Source organism: Taeniopygia guttata, chromosome 1 (genome assembly GCF_048771995.1).
Source record: "Taeniopygia guttata chromosome 1, bTaeGut7.mat, whole genome shotgun sequence".
In the NCBI taxonomy this organism is placed as follows: domain Eukaryota; kingdom Metazoa; phylum Chordata; class Aves; order Passeriformes; family Estrildidae; genus Taeniopygia; species Taeniopygia guttata.
In genome coordinates this window covers 115,862,895-115,876,122 of record NC_133024.1, presented here as the reverse complement: position 1 = coordinate 115,876,122, position 13,228 = coordinate 115,862,895, and the positions used below count along the sequence as shown (strand labels likewise).

The 13,228-nt window shown below is 48.6% G+C and overlaps 1 long non-coding RNA gene across 1 annotated transcript; it reads right to left on the bottom strand.

The window, feature by feature from the left end:
* Positions 1-1,674: 1,674 nt before the first annotated feature.
* Positions 1,675-2,946, bottom strand: LOC140685216 (uncharacterized). Its single transcript, XR_012058509.1, has 2 exons — positions 2,331-2,946; positions 1,675-2,128 (listed from the first exon to the last, which is right to left on the bottom strand). It is a non-coding gene; the product is annotated as an uncharacterized lncRNA (long non-coding RNA).
* Positions 2,947-13,228: the final 10,282 nt, after the last annotated feature.

Here is a 13,228-nt window from a genome sequence, read left to right as displayed (position 1 = left end):
GAGACAAGTGACAGGACACACACCGGAACTGCTCTGCCCTGTGAACCTCAGCACTGAGACCAAAACAGACACTTTCCCTTTAGGTGGCCTAAGGAAACGCTTCTTGGACATCCCCATCCCCAAAACAGACAAAAAAAACCCTTCTAGAAAGGCCCAAGCCAGCACCCCGCTTCCATCCCCTCTGTAGGTCGTAACACTCCACTTATCTTGCACATATCTGGGGATGTCAGTCCCTGCTGGCTGCAGAAGAAGGCCGTCTGCCCGCCTGCTAAGTTCCAGCTGTCACCTCTTGGTCTGCCCACAGAAAGAAAACCAAACATCAGTGCACAGTCTTAACAGCACATCGGCCAAAACCTGGTAAATCTGCTACTCACCATCCTCCTCAGAGTGCCCAGGCCACACACTTCAGGCGTGCTTGGAGGCCGACAGCATCACCTATGGGTACAGCACGGTTAAGTGGAGAGGGGGTGACGTGGCATTGCTGAAACTTGAGTGTACCCACGCTCCTCCTCCCTACATCCCAGACTCACCGCAATTCCTTGTCCACTCCTCTGGGCTACCAGGGTGGGACCCTGACATACAAAATTTTTAGGCTTCATCACAGGGTCCCGCTATACTTCCAGAGGTCTCATAAAGCACAGGAAACCCAGTCCATTGGCCAGCTGGTGACAGGTGCTATGCGTACTCCGAAGGGATTCCCTAAAGTACACAAACAAGAACGGATGCTTACAGTCGCACCAAAAACCGAAACCTGAGCAAAAACAACAGCTTCTCTCCACTGCTCACCTAGCACAATGGGCCTTGACTGCTGCTATCTGCCAGGATCTCCTAAAAATAAAGACAAAAACACCGCTGTAACATAGTCACCATTTAGAATTCCCCTGCAAATGCAAACAATGACCGACCTGCTCATGGGAAGATGCTCACCCAGGACTGGCGCTCTCCGCCACAGATTTGAACTGTCAGCATCTGAAAGGAAGTTAGAACTAGTATCAAACAGCTGCAGGACAACTTAACACCACTGAACATGTTATGGCCATCTCCTTACACAATCCAGATCCCAACTACACACTGCATTACCAATTTCAAGTCCCCAGGACTTGTGCTATTACAGGCTATGCAGCAGGGCAGAGCATGGCCGGGACAAATATGTGCAGACACCCGTGACACAGGACAGGACGTGACAGGGAGAGAGAGCTCTCGAGGAGAAGAAAGGACCGAGAGACCCAAACAACACAGAGTGTGTTACAGTATTTTTGAGAGAAAGAGGGCATGAATTGTGAAAGTTGAGCTACTCCAGGCTAGGCCTCAGATTGAGGCCTGGTGGGGCCCTCAAAGCCTCTGACGCAGTTAGAAATTCAGGGTTGTGGCGCAGGTAGAAAATAGTCTTAAGGTACTGTAGGGACCACGGGGTGTGAACTAGTATAGGTTTTATGGTGTACAGTGCAGGCCGTTTTAAGGAAAAGGTAAACAATGTTAGCCTACCAATCAGAGTGTCTTTGTTTTTGTAAACTATGTAGAAGCTTATATAAACTACCGTCTGATTTTGAATAAACGGAAAACGCTTGATGAACCACATTGGTTTGAACCTGCGTTTGTCTTGTCCAGCTTTCCGTTTTTCTGAGGTTCCCTGGCTTTAAGTGGCGCCCGCACAGGGACTCAGGAGGCTCCGAGAAGGCTGCCAAATTACTTTTAGAGTAACGGGCAGTCAGGTTTGAGTCGCGCGACAGGAATTTAGGTCCAAATCGCCTCATGGTGACGGGACCGGGATCCCAAATTCACTTTTTGTGAACGGGGATCAGGTGGAACGGAGCAGAAGTCTCCAAACTCCGAATTGGGCCGTTTCCCAACGGGAGGAAAAAGACTCTTCGCATTGTTGTTTGCTTGCGAGAGTCCGTTGGAGCAGTGGGAAGACCTCGGTGTTCACAAGGTACCTGAACGGCGGGTGTGGACGTGGCCGGGGCCGGAGAGCTGGAGCGGGGGTGCCGCCTTGCCGAAGAAAAGCGAGAGCGAAGCAACCCGCGGAGACTGAGGTAAGCCGCGTGCAGAAAGAGAGGGTGAAAGTTCACCATGGATGGAGATTTACAGGCTTCAGTGCGGCTGCTCTTTCATATTCTCTCAAAGAGAGCTGAAAAAGTTAAAGAAGCCGATTTAGAACAGTTGGTCATTTGGGCAAGAAGCAAAGGCAAGCTGCAAAAACCTTCCCTGCTTTTTAGTGAAACCGAGTGGCGAGAGCTGGGCCAGCTGCTCTGGGATGCAGTGATAGAGGGCAAAAAGGACAAGAAAACACTATTAGAGCTTGGAGGTGTTTGGAAGAAAGTTTCACATACCTTACAAAGCATGGCCGCGGAGAAAGAGGCAGCGGAAGCTGCCATTCGAGCATTCGAACAGTCTACAGCAGAACAAATAGAAACGCGAAAGCCATCGCGGGTTGAAAAATTCTTTAATGTTTGTAATATGCGGCCAGTGCGCGGGCAGAAAGCCCCAGTCAGCCCCTCTGTCAGAGATGTTGTCGCTCGTTTGGAGGGCGGCACGGAGCTGGGCAGCGCGGGGCCGGCCGGCGCGAGACGGAGCGGGGTTGCGGCCGCGCCCGGAACGGAAGTCTGCTCCCGAGCAGCGGATGTTAACAGCTCGGCGGTTCCGCGGAGTGAGGCAGACCAGGAAGTGACCCTCCCGGGTCCCTTGGGAGGCGGGGAGACACCTGAGGAGGCAGGCGGAGTTGGTGACGAAACAGGGCTGAGTCAGGAGGAGGAACTCGGGGGCGGAGATCAAGGCAGAGACCAGGGCGGAGACGGGAGCGGGGCGGCGTCGGCCCCTCGCCCCCCCGCAGCGGCTGCGGCTGCCGCGGCTGCGTGCAAACGCAGAGGAGCGGCCCGCCGATACCTGCCGGCGGCGGCGGCCGCGGCCAGCAGCCTGTCGCGGTTTGGAGGGGCTGGACACCTCAATGCTAGCGGAGTGGCAGAAGTAGCCACCCAAACAACACCAGAGCACAGCCCCGAAAATGCCAGTTCCTACCCCACCACCGTGGCGCGGCACTGCCCACTCCCACCGAGTTCAGATTCTGACGACTCAGAGCCAGACTTTCCGGTTGCCAATTGCAGCAGGGACAAGCGATCACAGAACAAGATACAAAGACCAAATACGTTACAGGAAAAAATAGCCCGCCTTGCCACCCTTTCAAATCGTCAGGCTCAACCAGTGGAACCTTCCACTGGACAGCAATTGGCATCGCCAGCAGTTTTAAAAAATCCCTTGCAGTCCCGATGGGCGTCAGTTGTGAAAGATGCTCTTTTAGACGGTGACTGGAAAGCTGCCAGCTCCCTGGTTTGTCCTGTCATAGTGTCTAATGGGAATGCCATCTGGGAGCCCCATGACTGGAAAATCCTACAGTCAGCTAAGCAGACAGTCACCACTTATGGGATCAGATCAGAAGCAGCCAGGAACATCATTCAGTATATATTCACAGCAGATGTGCTTTGTCCTAGTGATTCGTCTAACATTGCATCCCTGCTTCTGACACCTTCTCAATTCCTCATGTTTGAAAGGGAATGGAAACGGTTGGCAGTTGAGGAGGCCAACAAACATACAGATGCGGGAGACCCCTTTTTTGGAGTCCAGCCAGATATGCTGACTGGGCAGGGACCATATGCAACCAATCAGGTACAACTTACCTTTCCTATTGAAATACATCAATTGTCACAGCAATTGGCTCATCAAGCTTTGCTTTTGGTACCGGACAAGAAAAAGTCAGCATCCTATGCCACCATAAAGCAAGGAGCCACTGAACCATTCGGACAATTTATTGATAGGCTGTCAGCTGCTTTAAAGGATGCACCTGACGTGCCACCAGACGTTCAGGAACATTTATTCCGATCCCTTGCTTTTGAAAATGCTAACCCACCCACCAGAACCATCCTAGCCACCCTCCCTCAGGGCTGTCCAGTCGATGAGATGCTTGTCAGAGCCACACGCGCAGAACAGAGCAACCAAGCTGCGGCATTCGCCGCAACCATCCAGGATGCAATTGAACAACAAGGACACATAATTGCAGCTGCTTTATCAAGCAACAACACAAGGAGACAAAAGACGTAATGAAAAACTATAGCAATACTGAGTGTTTTCCAAGAAACCAAGAGGGATGGACATTATGCAAATTAAAGTTATTTCAAATACAATGTGGATGAAAATTACTGTAAAACAAAAAAGGATAGAAATGTTATGAATGCTTGACAAGATTGTTTTAAACTATTTTAAACATTTCTTGTTAATAGGTTGATCATATAATGTAAGTTGTCTGATTTTTGTGATAAGAATTATTATTAAGATGTTAAGGTATTGAGGTGTTGTTTTAATATTTACAGTCAGTTTTCATATGTTTTATGGGGTTTTTTTTTAGGTGATTGATTGTGAGATGCATTTTTCAGGATCCTGTGTGCTTGATTTTTTAACTACTCATGTGTTTTCTTTATTCAATTTTCTATGCAGCTGCAGTTCATCTTTTAGAAATTTATAGTCCAAGTTCTAGTTCAAGATTTCAGACTTCAAATTCTCAGATTTTTGAAGAAAAGGTTTGTTGTATTTAGAGAATTTTTGTCTTGAAACAAATTTTAGACAGGTTCAATCATTTGATGTTTTGATAAATTGTTAATAATAAGGTTTTTCACTTATAACTGTTATTTTTAAGACTTCTGTTTTAAACATATCCTCCAATTAGAGTTTGAGCTCTGGCCAGGCTCTGGCTCTACGTGGATGGTGTGATTGATTCCAGGTGTTTTCTGCATCAAAAAAGTATTCAAGTCCTTTTGGCTTGACAATTTGACCATACAGGACAGCTGAGCCTCAAAGGAGCTTTTGGAGAGACATGATCCGGACATGTTTTATCCAAATCTCTGTTGTTTTAAGGTTTTTCAGCTGCTGCAGACTCTGGGATGACAATTTGATAATGTAGCACTTGGTAACTGTGATTTTATATGTAATATTGATTGTGTATTATTTGATTGATTTTTATTTGTTGTTAGTTTCTTTACTATATGCATTGTTTTGTTCTTAATGTTTTTCATGTTTATAACAAAGATGTTGATATTTCCATTTCTTCATGCAAGTTTTAGGGAACAGAATTGAGAGAGGACCCTCCAGTCCCTGTGGGAGTGTTGGGTTTGTTTGTGTTTTAACAGGTGCAGAATCTGGATGGATTTCAGTGAAGACTGTGGAACTTCTCAATTGCAAGAGGGCACTGATCTCTCCACAAGTGGATCAGAGGATGCACAGCAAAAGTGGATTGTGCAAAGATTTGTGTTTCACCCACAGAAGATCGTGGCCTTTGAGTTTTTTTTTATAAGTGTGTTTTTAATGATGTTATAGAATTTTTTTTTGCTAAGTTTTTAATAAGTTTTAGTAATGCCTGTGATTTTTCTGTTCATCTTGCCATTGTCTTTCAATGGCAAAAGAAAAAGAGGGAGGTCCCAACGGGGATCAACAGAAATTTTACTTGAGTGAGTGTTTTTACCCATCCAACCAAGAAGTCGTGTGATGGACAGGACAGATGCTCTTGCTGCATTGATACGAAAAGGCAGAAACAGAATTTTAAAAATAGATGAAACAGAAAAATAAGTTGAAATATCATAAGTGCGAAGTTAGATTTATCAGAAGTTAGTTTATTAGAAGTTATAGTTTATGTTTAGAATTAAGATTGTTTCTTTCATGTTAGACAGGGCATTCAAGAACCTGAGAAGAATGTGGTGGGCCTCAATGTTTTTATTTCGCACTTGTTTAATTTTTGGAGTCTCGTTGGGTCCCATGGCAGAGTTCAAGACTTGGACCTGAGCTCAAATAAGTTTAAATAGCACTCTGGGAGCGCAAGCTGTTGCATTTGTGCAAAACCTTAAATTTACTGATGATAGTTTTCAAGAATTTGGTCTTTTGGGTTCTGTCCCAGGAAATTACTGTTTGATATTTGGATCTTATGCTGCCAAACCAACTCAAGAAAATGGAAAATTGACAGATGACAACACTTGATTGTCTCCCAGATCACCATTGTATTACAACTATTTAGAATATTGTAACAATTCGACTCCAAGAGGTAGTGCAGGAAAAACTGCCCCCAGGAACCTTCCTCATTTGTGGGGACCGAGCCTGGTCAGCAGTCCCTCAAAATGCTAGGGGAGGCCCATGTTATATCGGTAGGTTGATGCTTTTTGCTCCCACCATACATCAGGTTCTCGAATTGCCTCAGAAGACTCAACGAGCCAAACGCAGTGTTCTCCAAATGGACACTTCATTTGATAACTGGCTCAATTCTTCAGGTTTTTCTGGCTGGGTCAAAGACAGTGTGTGCAAAAATTAGTTCATTGAGCCTTCACTCCAGCCTGAGTAGCTCAAAAGAAAAAGAGGGAATTGTTACAGTATTTTTGAGAGAAAGAGGGCATGAATTGTGAAAGTTGAGCTACTCCAGGCTAGGCCTCAGATTGAGGCCTGGTGGGGCCCTCAAAGCCTCTGACGCAGTTAGAAATTCAGGGTTGTGGCGCAGGTAGAAAATAGTCTTAAGGTACTGTAGGGACCACGGGGTGTGAACTAGTATAGGTTTTATGGTGTACAGTGCAGGCCGTTTTAAGGAAAAGGTAAACAATGTTAGCCTACCAATCAGAGTGTCTTTGTTTTTGTAAACTATGTAGAAGCTTATATAAACTACCGTCTGATTTTGAATAAACGGAAAACGCTTGATGAACCACATTGGTTTGAACCTGCGTTTGTCTTGTCCAGCTTTCCGTTTTTCTGAGGTTCCCTGGCTTTAAGAGTGCACCAGAGACAAGTGACAGGACACACACCGGAACTGCTCTGCCCTGTGAACCTCAGCACTGAGACCAAAACAGACACTTTCCCTTTAGGTGGCCTAAGGAAACGCTTCTTGGACATCCCCATCCCCAAAACAGACAAAAAAAACCCTTCTAGAAAGGCCCAAGCCAGCACCCCGCTTCCATCCCCTCTGTAGGTCGTAACACTCCACTTATCTTGCACATATCTGGGGATGTCAGTCCCTGCTGGCTGCAGAAGAAGGCCGTCTGCCCGCCTGCTAAGTTCCAGCTGTCACCTCTTGGTCTGCCCACAGAAAGAAAACCAAACATCAGTGCACAGTCTTAACAGCACATCGGCCAAAACCTGGTAAATCTGCTACTCACCATCCTCCTCAGAGTGCCCAGGCCACACACTTCAGGCGTGCTTGGAGGCCGACAGCATCACCTATGGGTACAGCACGGTTAAGTGGAGAGGGGGTGACGTGGCATTGCTGAAACTTGAGTGTACCCACGCTCCTCCTCCCTACATCCCAGACTCACCGCAATTCCTTGTCCACTCCTCTGGGCTACCAGGGCGGGACCCTGACAAACAAAATGCGAAGGCTTCATCACAGGGTCCCGCTATACTTCCAGACGTCTCATAAAGCACAGGAAACCCAGTCCATTGGCCAGCTGGTGACAGGTGCTATGCGTACTCCGAAGGGATTCCCTAAAGTACACAAACAAGAACGGATGCTTACAGTCGCACCAAAAACCGAAACCTGAGCAAAAACAACAGCTTCTCTCCACTGCTCACCTAGCACAATGGGCCTTGACTGCTGCTATCTGCCAGGATCTCCTAAAAATAAAGACAAAAACACCGCTGTAACATAGTCACCATTTAGAATTCCCCTGTAAATGCAAACAATGACCGACCTGCTCATGGGAAGATGCTCACCCAGGACTGGCGCTCTCCGCCACAGATTTGAACTGTCAGCATCTGAAAGGAAGTTAGAACTAGTATCAAACAGCTGCAGGACAACTTAACACCACTGAACATGTTATGGCCATCTCCTTACACAACCCAGATCCCAACTACACACTGCATTACCAATTTCAAGTCCCCAGGACTTGTGCTATTACAGGCTATGCAGCAGGGCAGAGCATGGCCGGGACAAATATGTGCAGACACCCGTGACACAGGACAGGACGTGACAAACGAGGGGACGTGACAGGGAGAGAGAGCTCTCGAGGAGAAGAAAGGACCGAGAGACCCAAACAACACAGAGCGCACCAGAGACAAGTGACAGGAAACACACCGGAACTGCTCTGCCCTGTGAACCTCAGCACTGAGACCAAAACAGACACTTTCCCTTTAGGTGGCCTAAGGAAACGCTTCTTGGACATCCCCATCCCCAAAACAGACAAAAAAAACCCTTCTAGAAAGGCCCAAGCCAGCACCCTGCTTCCATCCCCTCTGTAGGTCGTAACACTCCACTTATCTTGCACATATCTGGGGATGTCAGTCCCTGCTGGCTGCAGAAGAAGGCCGTCTGCCCGCCTGCTAAGTTCCAGCTGTCACCTCTTGGTCTGCCCACACAAAGAAAACCAAACATCAGTGCACAGTCTTAAAAGCACATCGGCCAAAACCTGGTAAATCTGCTACTCACCATCCTCCTCAGAGTGCCCAGGCCACACACTTCAGGCGTGCTTGGAGGCCGACAGCATCACCTATGGGTACAGCACGGTTAAGTGGAGAGGGGCTGACGTGGCATTGCTGAAACTTGAGTGTACCCACGCTCCTCCTCCCTACATCCCAGACTCACCGCAATTCCTTGTCCACTCCTCTGGGCTACCAGGGTGGGACCCTGACAAACAAAATGCGAAGGCTTCATCACAGGGTCCCGCTATACTTCCAGACGTCTCATAAAGCACAGGAAACCCAGTCCATTGGCCAGCTGGTGACAGGTGCTATGCGTACTCCGAAGGGATTCCCTAAAGTACACAAACAAGAACGGATGCTTACAGTCGCACCAAAAACCGAAACCTGAGCAAAAACAACAGCTTCTCTCCACTGCTCACCTAGCACAATGGGCCTTGACTGCTGCTATCTGCCAGGATCTCCTAAAAATAAAGACAAAAACACCGCTGTAACATAGTCACCATTTAGAATTCCCCTGTAAATGCAAACAATGACCGACCTGCTCATGGGAAGATGCTCACCCAGGACTGGCGCTCTCCGCCACAGATTTGAACTGTCAGCATCTGAAAGGAAGTTAGAACTAGTATCAAACAGCTGCAGGACAACTTAACACCACTGAACATGTTATGGCCATCTCCTTACACAACCCAGATCCCAACTACACACTGCATTACCAATTTCAAGTCCCCAGGACTTGTGCTATTACAGGCTATGCAGCAGGGCAGAGCATGGCCGGGACAAATATGTGCAGACACCCGTGACACAGGACAGGACGTGACAGGGAGAGAGAGCTCTCGAGGAGAAGAAAGGACCGAGAGACCCAAACAACACAGAGTGCACCAGAGACAAGTGACAGGACACACACCGGAACTGCTCTGCCCTGTGAACCTCAGCACTGAGACCAAAACAGACACTTTCCCTTTAGGTGGCCTAAGGAAACGCTTCTTGGACATCCCCATCCCCAAAACAGACAAAAAAAACCCTTCTAGAAAGGCCCAAGCCAGCACCCCGCTTCCATCCCCTCTGTAGGTCGTAACACTCCACTTATCTTGCACATATCTGGGGATGTCAGTCCCTGCTGGCTGCAGAAGAAGGCCGTCTGCCCGCCTGCTAAGTTCCAGCTGTCACCTCTTGGTCTGCCCACACAAAGAAAACCAAACATCAGTGCACAGTCTTAAAAGCACATCGGCCAAAACCTGGTAAATCTGCTACTCACCATCCTCCTCAGAGTGCCCAGGCCACACACTTCAGGCGTGCTTGGAGGCCGACAGCATCACCTATGGGTACAGCACGGTTAAGTGGAGAGGGGCTGACGTGGCATTGCTGAAACTTGAGTGTACCCACACTCCTCCTCCCTACATCCCAGACTCACCGCAATTCCTTGTCCACTCCTCTGGGCTACCAGGGTGGGACCCTGACAAACAAAATGCGAAGGCTTCATCACAGGGTCCCGCTATACTTCCAGACGTCTCATAAAGCACAGGAAACCCAGTCCATTGGCCAGCTGGTGACAGGTGCTATGCGTACTCCGAAGGGATTCCCTAAAGTACACAAACAAGAACGGATGCTTACAGTCGCACCAAAAACCAAAACCTGAGCAAAAACAACAGCTTCTCTCCACTGCTCACCTAGCACAATGGGCCTTGACTGCTGCTATCTGCCAGGATCTCCTAAAAATAAAGACAAAAACACCGCTGTAACATAGTCACCATTTAGAATTCCCCTGCAAATGCAAACAATGACCGACCTGCTCATGGGAAGATGCTCACCCAGGACTGGCGCTCTCCGCCACAGATTTGAACTGTCAGCATCTGAAAGGAAGTTAGAACTAGTATCAAACAGCTGCAGGACAACTTAACACCACTGAACATGTTATGGCCATCTCCTTACACAATCCAGATCCCAACTACACACTGCATTACCAATTTCAAGTCCCCAGGACTTGTGCTATTACAGGCTATGCAGCAGGGCAGAGCATGGCCGGGACAAATATGTGCAGACACCCGTGACACAGGACAGGACGTGACAGGGAGAGAGAGCTCTCGAGGAGAAGAAAGGACCGAGAGACCCAAACAACACAGAGTGCACCAGAGACAAGTGACAGGACACACACCGGAACTGCTCTGCCCTGTGAACCTCAGCACTGAGACCAAAACAGACACTTTCCCTTTAGGTGGCCTAAGGAAACGCTTCTTGGACATCCCCATCCCCAAAACAGACAAAAAAAACCCTTCTAGAAAGGCCCAAGCCAGCACCCCGCTTCCATCCCCTCTGTAGGTCGTAACACTCCAATTATCTTGCACATATCTGGGGATGTCAGTCCCTGCTGGCTGCAGAAGAAGGCCGTCTGCCCGCCTGCTAAGTTCCAGCTGTCACCTCTTGGTCTGCCCACAGAAAGAAAACCAAACATCAGTGCACAGTCTTAACAGCACATCGGCCAAAACCTGGTAAATCTGCTACTCACCATCCTCCTCAGAGTGCCCAGGCCACACACTTCAGGCGTGCTTGGAGGCCGACAGCATCACCTATGGGTACAGCACGGTTAAGTGGAGAGGGGCTGACGTGGCATTGCTGAAACTTGAGTGTACCCACGCTCCTCCTCCCTACATCCCAGACTCACCGCAATTCCTTGTCCACTCCTCTGGGCTACCAGGGTGGGACCCTGACAAACAAAATGTGAAGGCTTCATCACAGGGTCCCGCTATACTTCCAGAGGTCTCAAAGTACAGGAAACCCAGTCCATTGGCCAGCTGGTGACAGGTGCTATGCGTACTCTGAAGGGATTCCCTAAAGTACACAAACAAGAACGGATGCTTACAGTCGCACCAAAAACCAAAACCTGAGCAAAAACAACAGCTTCTCTCCACTGCTCACCTAGCACAATGGGCCTTGACTGCTGCTATCTGCCAGGATCTCCTAAAAATAAAGACAAAAACACCACTGTAACATAGTCACCATTTAGAATTCCCCTGTAAATGCAAACAATGACCGACCTGCTCATGGGAAGATGCTCACCCAGGACTGGCGCTCTCCGCCACAGATTTGAACTGTCAGCATCTGAAAGGAAGTTAGAACTAGTATCAAACAGCTGCAGGACAACTTAACACCACTGAACATGTTATGGCCATCTCCTTACACAATCCAGATCCCAACTACACACTGCATTACCAATTTCAAGTCCCCAGGACTTGTGCTATTACAGGCTATGCAGCAGGGCAGAGCATGGCCGGGACAAATATGTGCAGACACCCGTGACACAGGACAGGACGTGACAGGGAGAGAGAGCTCTCGAGGAGAAGAAAGGACCGAGAGACCCAAACAACACAGAGTGCACCAGAGACAAGTGACAGGACACACACCGGAACTGCTCTGCCCTGTGAACCTCAGCACTGAGACCAAAACAGACACTTTCCCTTTAGGTGGCCTAAGGAAACGCTTCTTGGACATCCCCATCCCCAAAACAGACAAAAAAAACCCTTCTAGAAAGGCCCAAGCCAGCACCCCGCTTCCATCCCCTCTGTAGGTCGTAACACTCCACTTATCTTGCACATATCTGGGGATGTCAATCCCTGCTGGCTGCAGAAGAAGGCCGTCTGCCCGCCTGCTAAGTTCCAGCTGTCACCTCTTGGTCTGCCCACAGAAAGAAAACCAAACATCAGTGCACAGTCTTAACAGCACATCGGCCAAAACCTGGTAAATCTGCTACTCACCATCCTCCTCAGAGTGCCCAGGCCACACACTTCAGGCGTGCTTGGAGGCCGACAGCATCACCTATGGGTACAGCACGGTTAAGTGGAGAGGGGGTGACGTGGCATTGCTGAAACTTGAGTGTACCCACGCTCCTCCTCCCTACATCCCAGACTCACCGCAATTCCTTGTCCACTCCTCTGGGCTACCAGGGTGGGACCCTGACATACAAAATTTTTAGGCTTCATCACAGGGTCCCGCTATACTTCCAGAGGTCTCATAAAGCACAGGAAACCCAGTCCATTGGCCAGCTGGTGACAGGTGCTATGCGTACTCCGAAGGGATTCCCTAAAGTACACAAACAAGAACGGATGCTTACAGTCGCACCAAAAACCAAAACCTGAGCAAAAACAACAGCTTCTCTCCACTGCTCACCTAGCACAATGGGCCTTGACTGCTGCTATCTGCCAGGATCTCCTAAAAATAAAGACAAAAACACCGCTGTAACATAGTCACCATTTAGAATTCCCCTGTAAATGCAAACAATGACCAACCTGCTCATGGGAAGATGCTCACCCAGGACTGGCGCTCTCCGCCACAGATTTGAACTGTCAGCATCTGAAAGGAAGTTAGAACTAGTATCAAACAGCTGCAGGACAACTTAACACCACTGAACATGTTATGGCCATCTCCTTACACAATCCAGATCCCAACTACACACTGCATTACCAATTTCAAGTCCCCAGGACTTGTGCTATTACAGGCTATGCAGCAGGGCAGAGCATGGCCGGGACAAATATGTGCAGACACCCGTGACACAGGACAGGACGTGACAGGGAGAGAGAGCTCTCGAGGAGAAGAAAGGACCGAGAGACCCAAAAAACACAGAGTGCACCAGAGACAAGTGACAGGACACACACCGGAACTGCTCTGCCCTGTGAACCTCAGCACTGAGACCAAAACAGACACTTTCCCTTTAGGTGGCCTAAGGAAACGCTTCTTGGACATCCCCATCCCCAAAACAGACAAAAAAAAACCCTTCTAGAAAGGCCCAAGCCAGCACCCCGCT